Genomic DNA, 10,354 nt, shown 5'->3' on the forward strand with positions numbered 1-10,354 from the left:
GACCAGACCTGCAGGCAGATGGCTTGGTAACATTCAGGATAGAGACTGTATAAGGGAATGCAGTAGGTTCATATTAACTGGACCAGACCTGCAGGCAGATGGCTTGGTAACATTCAGGATAGAGACTGTATAAGGTAATGCAGTAGGTTCATATTAACTGGACCAGACCTGCAGGCAGATGGCTTAGTAACATTCAGGATAGAGACTGTATAAGGGAATGCAGTAGGTTCATATTAACTGGACCAGACCTGCAGGCAGATGGCTTGGTAACATTCAGGATAGAGACTGTATAAGGGAATGCAGTAGGTTCATATTAACTGGACCAGACCTGCAGGCAGATGGCTTAGTAACATTCAGGATAGAGACTGTATAAGGGAATGCAGTAGGTTCATATTAACTGGACCAGACCTGCAGGCAGATGGCTTAGTAACATTCAGGATAGAGACTGTACTAGGTATAATGGTAGGTTCATATTAACTGGACCAGACCTGCAGGCAGATGGCTTAGTAACATTCTGGACCAGATGTAATGCAGTAGGTTCTTAACTGGACCAGACCTGCAGGCAGATGGCAGTAACATTCAGGATAGAGGACTTGCAGCAACATTTAACTGGACCTGCAGCAGATGGCTTGGTAACATTCAGGAGAGAAGGGAATGCAGTAGGTTCATATTAACTGGACCAGACCTGCAGGCAGATGGCTTGGTAACATTCAGGATAGAGACTGTATAAGGTAATGCAGTAGGTTCATATTAACTGGACCAGACCTGCAGGCAGATGGCTTGGTAACATTCAGGATAGAGACTGTATAAGGTAATGCAGTAGGTTCATATTAACTGGACCAGACCTGCAGGCAGATGGCTTGGTAACATTCAGGATAGAGACTGTATAAGGGAATGCAGTAGGTTCATATTAACTGGACCAGACCTGCAGGCAGATGGCTTGGTAACATTCAGGATAGAGACTGTATAAGGGAATGCAGTAGGTTCATATTAACTGGACCAGACCTGCAGGCAGATGGCTTGGTAACATTCAGGATAGAGACTGTATAAGGGAATGCAGTAGGTTCATATTAACTGGACCAGACCTGCAGGCAGATGGCTTAGTAACATTCAGGATAGAGACTGTATAAGGGAATGCAGTAGGTTCATATTAACTGGACCAGACCTGCAGGCAGAGGTAACATTCAGGATAGAGACTGTATAAGGGAATGCAGTAGGTTCATATTAACTGGACCAGACCTGCAGGGCAGGCTTAGTAACATTCAGGATAGAGACTGTATAAGGTAATGCAGTAGGTTCATATTAACTGGACCAGACCTGCAGGCAGATGGCTTGGTAACATTCAGGATAGAGACTGTATAAGGTAATGCAGTAGGTTCATATTAACTGGACCAGACCTGCAGGCAGATGGCTTAGTAACATTCAGGATAGAGACTGTATAAGGGAATGCAGTAGGTTCATATTAACTGGACCAGACCTGCAGGCAGATGGCTTAGTAACATTCAGGATAGAGACTGTATAAGGGAATGCAGTAGGTTCATATTAACTGGACCAGACCTGCAGGCAGATGGCTTAGTAACATTCTGGAGAGAGACTGTATAAGGGAATGCAGTAGGTTCATATTAACTAACCTGGGCAATGGCAGTAGGACTCATATAAGGGAATGCAGTAGGTTCATATTGGACCAGACCTGCAGGCAGATGGCTTGATTAGTAACATTCTGGAGAGAGACTGTATAAGGGAATGCAGTAGGTTCATATTAACTGGACCAGACCTGCAGGCAGATGGCTTAGTAACATTCAGGATAGAGACTGTATAAGGGAATGCAGTAGGTTCATATTAACTGGACCAGACCTGCAGGCAGATGGCTTAGTAACATTCAGGGAGAGAGACTGTATATGTTTTAATGCAGTAGGTTCATATTTAACGGTTATATGACGTCAGGCAGATGGCTTAAGGTAACATTCTAAGAGGAAACCCGCTGTCGCCACTACATGGACTACTCTTCCGATTAGCAGCTAGGGATCTTTTATTTGCGCTTCCCACAGGCAGGATAGCACAAACCATGGCCTTTGTTGAACCAGTTATGGATCACTGGTCGGTGCAAGTCGGTTTACACCTACCCATTGAGCCTTGCGGAGCACTCACTCAGGCAGTTTGGAGTCGGTATCTGGATTAAAAATCCCTGCCTATACTGGGAATGCACCCAGTACCTACCAGCCTGGACCAGACCTGATGGCCTGCCACATTCAGGAGAGCAGATGGCAGTAACATTCAGGATAGAGACTGTATAAGGGAATGCAGTAGGTTCATATTAACTGGACCAGACCTGCAGGCAGATGGCTTAGTAACATTCAGGATAGAGACTGTATAAGGGAATGCAGTAGGTTCATATTAACTGGACCAGACCTGCAGGCAGATGGCTTAGTAACATTCAGGATAGAGACTGTATAAGGGAATGCAGTAGGTTCATATTAACTGGACCAGACCTGAGGCAGATGGCAGTAACCTGACAGGAATGCAGTAGACTGGGACCTGCAGGCAGAGTAACATTCAGGATAGAGACTGTATAAGGTAATGCAGTAGGTTCATATTAACTGGACCAGACCTGCAGGCAGATGGCTTGGTAACATTCAGGATAGAGACTGTATAAGGGAATGCAGTAGGTTCATATTAACTGGACCAGACCTGCAGGCAGATGGCTTAGTAACATTCAGGACTGTATAGAGCACTGTAACATTCAGGATAGAGGTATAAGGGAATGCAGTAGGTTCATATTAACTGGACCAGACCTGCAGGCAGATGGCTTAGTAACATTCAGGAGAGAGACTGTATAAGGGAATGCAGTAGGTTCATATTAACTGGACCAGAAGGCAGATGGTAACCAGACCTGCAGGCAGATGGCTTGGTAACATTCAGGATAGAGACTGTATAAGGGAATGCAGTAGGTTCATATTAACTGGACCAGACCTGCAGGCAGATGGCTTAGTAACATTCAGGATAGAGACTGTATAAGGGAATGCAGTAGGTTCATATTAACTGGACCAGACCTGCAGGCAGATGGCTTGGTAACATTCAGGATAGAGACTGTATAAGGGAATGCAGTAGGTTCATATTAACTGGACCAGACCTGCAAGGCAGATGGCTTGGTAACATTCAGGATAGAGACTGTATAAGGAATGCAGTAGGTTCATATTAACTGGACCAGACCTGCAGGCAGATGGCTTAGTAACATTCAGGATAGAGACTGTATAAGGGAATGCAGTAGGTTCATATTAACTGGACCAGACCTGCAGGCAGATGGCTTGGTAACATTCAGGATAGAGACTGTATAAGGGAATGCAGTAGGTTCATATTAACTGGACCAGACCTGCAGGCAGATGGCTTAGTAACATTCAGGATAGAGACTGTATAAGGGAATGCAGTAGGTTCATATTAACTGGACCAGACCTGCAGGCAGATGGCTTGGTAACATTCAGGATAGAGACTGTATAAGGTAATGCAGTAGGTTCATATTAACTGGACCAGACCTGCAGGCAGATGGCTTAGTAACATTCAGGATAGAGACTGTATAAGGGAATGCAGTAGGTTCATATTAACTGGACCAGACCTGCAGGCAGATGGCTTGGTAACATTCAGGATAGAGACTGTATAAGGTAATGCAGTAGGTTCATATTAACTGGACCAGACCTGCAGGCAGATGGCTTGGTAACATTCAGGATAGAGACTGTATAAGGGAATGCAGTAGGTTCATATTAACTGGACCAGACCTGCAGGCAGATGGCTTAGTAACATTCAGGATAGAGACTGTATAAGGTAATGCAGTAGGTTCATATTAACTGGACCAGACCTGCAGGCAGATGGCTTGGTAACATTCAGGATAGAGACTGTATAAGGGAATGCAGTAGGTTCATATTAACTGGACCAGACCTGCAGGCAGATGGCTTAGTAACATTCAGGATAGAGACTGTATATAAGGGAATGCAGTAGGTTCATATTAACTGGACCAGACCTGCAGGCAGATGGCTTAGTAACATTCAGGATAGAGACTGTATAAGGTAATGCAGTAGGTTCATATTAACTGGACCAGACCTGCAGGCAGATGGCTTAGTAACATTCAGGATAGAGACTGTATAAGGGAATGCAGTAGGTTCATATTAACTGGACCAGACCTGCAGGCAGATGGCTTAGTAACATTCTGGATAGAGACTGTATAAGGGAATGCAGTAGGTTCATATTAACTGGACCAGACCTGCGTGCAGATGGCTTAGTAACATTCTGGAGAGAGACTGTATAAGGGAATGCAGTAGGTTCATATTAACTGGACCAGACCTGCAGGCAGATGGCTTAATTAGTAACATTCAGGAGAGAGACTGTATAAGGGAATGCAGTAGGTTCATATTAACTGGACCAGACCTGCAGGCAGATGGCTTAGTAACATTCTGGAGAGAGACTGTATAAGGGAATGCAGTAGGTTCATATTAACTGGACCAGACCTGCAGGCAGATGGCTTAGTAACATTCAGGAGAGAGACTGTATAAGGGAATGCAGTAGGTTCATATTAACTGGACCAGACCTGCAGGCAGATGGCTTAGTAACATTCAGGATAGAGACTGTATAAGGAATGCAGTAGGTTCATATTAACGATGCACTCAACACATTTTATTTACGGTTATATGGCGTCAGACATATGGTTAAGGACCACACAGATTCTAAGAGGAAACCCGCTGTCGCCACTACATGGACTACTCTTCCGATTAGCAGCAAGGGATCTTTTATTTGCGCTTCCCANCAGGCAGGATAGCACAAACCATGGCCTTTGTTGAACCAGTTATGGATCACTGGTCGATGCAAGTGGTTTACACCTACCCATTGAGCCTTGCGGAGCACTCACTCAGGGTTTGGAGTCGGTATCTGGATTAAAAATCCCATGCCTCGACTGGGATCCGAACCCAGTACCTACCACCTGTAGACCTGTATAAGGGAATGCAGTAGGAGATTGCAGGAGAGAGACTGTATAAGGGAATGCAGTAGGTTCATATTAACTGGACCAGACCTGCAGGCAGATGGCTTGGTAACATTCAGGATAGAGACTGTATAAGGGAATGCAGTAGGTTCATATTAACTGGACCAGACCTGCAGGCAGATGGCTTAGTAACATTCAGGATAGAGACTGTATAAGGGAATGCAGTAGGTTCATATTAACTGGACCAGACCTGCAGGCAGATGGCTTGGTAACATTCAGGATAGAGACTGTATAAGGTAATGCAGTAGGTTCATATTAACTGGACCAGACCTGCAGGCAGATGGCTTGGTAACATTCAGGATAGAGACTGTATAAGGTAATGCAGTAGGTTCATATTAACTGGACCAGACCTGCAGGCAGATGGCTTGGTAACATTCAGGATAGAGACTGTATAAGGTAATGCAGTAGGTTCATATTAACTGGACCAGACCTGCAGGCAGATGGCTTGGTAACATTCAGGATAGAGACTGTATAAGGTAATGCAGTAGGTTCATATTAACTGGACCAGACCTGCAGGCAGATGGCTTGGTAACATTCAGGATAGAGACTGTATAAGGGAATGCAGTAGGTTCATATTAACTGGACCAGACCTGCAGGCAGATGGCTTAGTAACATTCAGGATAGAGACTGTATAAGGGAATGCAGTAGGTTCATATTAACTGGACCAGACCTGCAGGCAGATGGCTTGGTAACATTCAGGATAGAGACTGTATAAGGGAATGCAGTAGGTTCATATTAACTGGACCAGACCTGCAGGCAGATGGCTTGGTAACATTCAGGATAGAGACTGTATAAGGGAATGCAGTAGGTTCATATTAACTGGACCAGACCTGCAGGCAGATGGCTTAGTAACATTCAGGATAGAGACTGTATAAGGTAATGCAGTAGGTTCATATTAACTGGACCAGACCTGCAGGCAGATGGCTTAGTAACATTCAGGATAGAGACTGTATAAGGGAATGCAGTAGGTTCATATTAACTGGACCAGACCTGCAGGCAGATGGCTTAGTAACATTCTGGAGAGAGACTGTATAAGGGAATGCAGTAGGTTCATATTAACTGGACCAGACCTGCAGGCAGATGGCTTAGTAACATTCTGGAGAGAGACTGTATATAAGGGAATGCAGTAGGTTCATATTAACTGGACCAGACCTGCAGGCAGATGGCTTGATTAGTAACATTCTGGAGAGAGACTGTATAAGGGAATGCAGTAGGTTCAGATTAACTGGACCAGACCTGCAGGCAGATGGCTGAGTAACATTCAGGATAGAGACTGTATAAGGGAATGCAGTAGGTTCATATTAACTGGACCAGACCTGCAGGCAGATGGCTTAGTAACATTCAGGAGGAGAGAGAAAGAAAGAAAGCAATGTTTTATTTAACGATGCACTCAACACATTTTATTTACGGTTATATGGCGTCAGACATATGGTTAAGGACCACACAGATTCTAAGAGGAAACCCGCTGTCGCCACTACATGGACTACTCTTCCGATTAGCAGCAAGGGATCTTTTATTTGCGCTTCCCACAGGCAGGATAGCACAAACCATGGCCTTTGTTGAACCAGTTATGGATCACTGGTCGATGCAAGTGGTTTACACCTANGCCCATTGAACTTGCAGCACTCACTCAGGGTTTGGAGTCGGTATCTGGATTAAAAATCCCATGCCTCGACTGGGATCCGAACCCAGTACCTACCAGCCTGTAGACCGATGGCCTGCCACGACGCCACCGAAGCCGGTCCATTCAGGATAGAGACTGTATAAGGGAACGCAGTAGGTTCATATTAACTGGACCAGACCTGCAGGCAGATGGCTTGGTAACATTCAGGATAGAGACTGTATAAGGGAATGCAGTAGGTTCATATTAACTGGACCAGACCTGCAGGCAGATGGCTTGGTAACATTCAGGATAGAGACTGTATAAGGGAATGCAGTAGGTTCATATTAACTGGACCAGACCTGCAGGCAGATGGCTTAGTAACATTCAGGATAGAGACTGTATAAGGTAATGCAGTAGGTTCATATTAACTGGACCAGACCTGCAGGCAGATGGCTTGGTAACATTCAGGATAGAGACTGTATAAGGTAATGCAGTAGGTTCATATTAACTGGACCAGACCTGCAGGCAGATGGCTTGGTAACATTCAGGATAGAGACTGTATAAGGTAATGCAGTAGGTTCATATTAACTGGACCAGACCTGCAGGCAGATGGCTTGGTAACATTCAGGATAGAGACTGTATAAGGGAATGCAGTAGGTTCATATTAACTGGACCAGACCTGCAGGCAGATGGCTTGGTAACATTCAGGATAGAGACTGTATAAGGGAATGCAGTAGGTTCATATTAACTGGACCAGACCTGCAGGCAGATGGCTTAGTAACATTCAGGATAGAGACTGTATAAGGGAATGCAGTAGGTTCATATTAACTGGACCAGACCTGCAGGCAGATGGCTTGGTAACATTTCAGGATAGAGACTGTATATTCAGGATAGAGACTGTATAAGGTAATGCAGTAGGTTCATATTAACTGGACCAGACCTGCAGGCAGATGGCTTAGTAACATTCAGGATAGAGACTGTATAAGGGAATGCAGTAGGTTCATATTAACTGGACCAGACCTGCAGGCAGATGGCTTAGTAACATTCAGGATAGAGACTGTATATAAGGTAATGCAGTAGGTTCATATTAACTGGACCAGACCTGCAGGCAGATGGCTTAGTAACATTCAGGAGAGAGACTGTATAAGGGAATGCAGTAGGTTCATATTAACTGGACCAGACCTGCAGGCAGATGGCTTAGTAACATTCTGGAGAGAGACTGTATAAGGGAATGCAGTAGGTTCATATTAACTGGACCAGACCTGCGTGCAGATGGCTTAGTAACATTCTGGAGAGAGACTGTATATAAGGGAATGCAGTAGGTTCATATTAACTGGACCAGACCTGCAGGCAGATGGCTTAATTAGTAACATTCTGGAGAGAGACTGTATAAGGGAATGCAGTAGGTTCAGATTAACTGGACCAGACCTGCAGGCAGATGGCTGAGTAACATTCAGGATAGACTGTATATAAGGGAACGCAGTAGGTTCATATTAACTGGACCAGACCTGCAGGCAGATGGCTTAGTAACATTCAGGATAGAAAGAAAGAAAGAAATGTTTTATTTAACGATGCACTCAACACATTTTATTTACGGTTATATGGCGTCAGACATATGGTTAAGGACCACACAGATTCTAAGAGGAAACCCGCTGTCGCCACTACATGGACTACTCTTCCGATTAGCAGCAAGGGATCTTTTATTTGCGCTTCCCACAGGCAGGATAGCACAAACCATGGCCTTTGTTGAACCAGTTATGGATCACTGGTCGGTGCAAGTGGTTTACAACATTCATGGAGCCTTGCGGAGCACTCACTCAGGGTTTGGAGTCGGTATCTGGATTAACTGGACCAGACCTGCAGACAGGGATCCGAACCCAGTAGAGCCTGTAACTGCCACTGGACGAGAGAGACATTCAGGATAGACTGGATGTATAAGGCAGTAGGTTCATATTAACTGGACCAGACCTGCAGGCAGATGGCTGAGTAACATTCAGGATAGAGACTGTAAATAAGGGAACGCAGTAGGTTCATATTAACTGGACCAGACCTGCAGGCAGATGGCTTAGTAACATTCAGGATAGAGACTGTATAAGGGAATGCAGTAGGTTCATATTAACTGGACCAGACCTGCAGGCAGATGGCTTAGTAACATTCAGGATAGAGACTGTATAAGGGAATGCAGTAGGTTCATATTAACTGGACCAGACCTGCAGGCAGATGGCTTAGTAACATTCAGGATAGAGACTGTATAAGGTAATGCAGTAGGTTCATATTAACTGGACCAGACCTGCAGGCAGATGGCTTGGTAACATTCAGGATAGAGACTGTATAAGGTAATGCAGTAGGTTCATATTAACTGGACCAGACCTGCAGGCAGATGGCTTGGTAACATTCAGGATAGAGACTGTATAAGGTAATGCAGTAGGTTCATATTAACTGGACCAGACCTGCAGGCAGATGGCTTGGTAACATTCAGGATAGAGACTGTATATAAGGGAATGCAGTAGGTTCATATTAACTGGACCAGACCTGCAGGCAGATGGCTTGGTAACATTCAGGATAGAGACTGATGGCTTGGTAACATTCAGGAGTTAAGGGAATGCAGTAGGTTCATATTAACTGGACCAGACCTGCAGGCAGATGGCTTAGTAACATTCAGGATAGAGACTGTATAAGGGAATGCAGTAGGTTCATATTAACTGGACCAGACCTGCAGGCAGATGGCTTAGTAACATTCAGGATAGAGACTGTATAAGGTAATGCAGTAGGTTCATATTAACTGGACCAGACCTGCAGGCAGATGGCTTGGTAACATTCAGGATAGAGACTGTATAAGGTAATGCAGTAGGTTCATATTAACTGGACCAGACCTGCAGGCAGATGGCTTGGTAACATTCAGGATAGAGACTGTATAAGGTAATGCAGTAGGTTCATATTAACTGGACCAGACCTGCAGGCAGATGGCTTGGTAACATTCAGGATAGAGACTGTATAAGGTAATGCAGTAGGTTCATATTAACTGGACCAGACCTGCAGGCAGATGGCTTGGTAACATTCAGGATAGAGACTGTATAAGGTAATGCAGTAGGTTCATATTAACTGGACCAGACCTGCAGGCAGATGGCTTAGTAACATTCAGGATAGAGACTGTATAAGGTAATGCAGTAGGTTCATATTAACTGGACCAGACCTGCAGGCAGATGGCTTGGTAACATTCAGGATAGAGACTGTATAAGGTAATGCAGTAGGTTCATATTAACTGGACCAGACCTGCAGGCAGATGGCTTGGTAACATTCAGGATAGAGACTGTATAAGGGAATGCAGTAGGTTCATATTAACTGGACCAGACCTGCAGGCAGATGGCTTGGTAACATTCAGGATAGAGACTGTATAAGGTAATGCAGTAGGTTCATATTAACTGGACCAGACCTGCAGGCAGATGGCTTAGTAACATTCAGGATAGAGACTGTATAAGGGAATGCAGTAGGTTCATATTAACTGGACCAGACCTGCAGGCAGATGGCTTAGTAACATTCTGGAGAGAGACTGTATATAAGGGAATGCAGTAGGTTCATATTAACTGGACCAGACCTGCGTGCAGATGGCTTAGTAACATGGCTTAGTAACATTCTGGAGAGAGACTGTATAAGGGAATGCAGTAGGTTCATATTAACTGGACCAGACCTGCAGGCAGATGGCTTAATTAGTAACATTCTGGAGA

The sequence above is a fragment of the Gigantopelta aegis genome, chromosome 6 (assembly GCF_016097555.1).
Source record: "Gigantopelta aegis isolate Gae_Host chromosome 6, Gae_host_genome, whole genome shotgun sequence".
Lineage (NCBI taxonomy): Eukaryota > Metazoa > Mollusca > Gastropoda > Neomphalida > Peltospiridae > Gigantopelta > Gigantopelta aegis.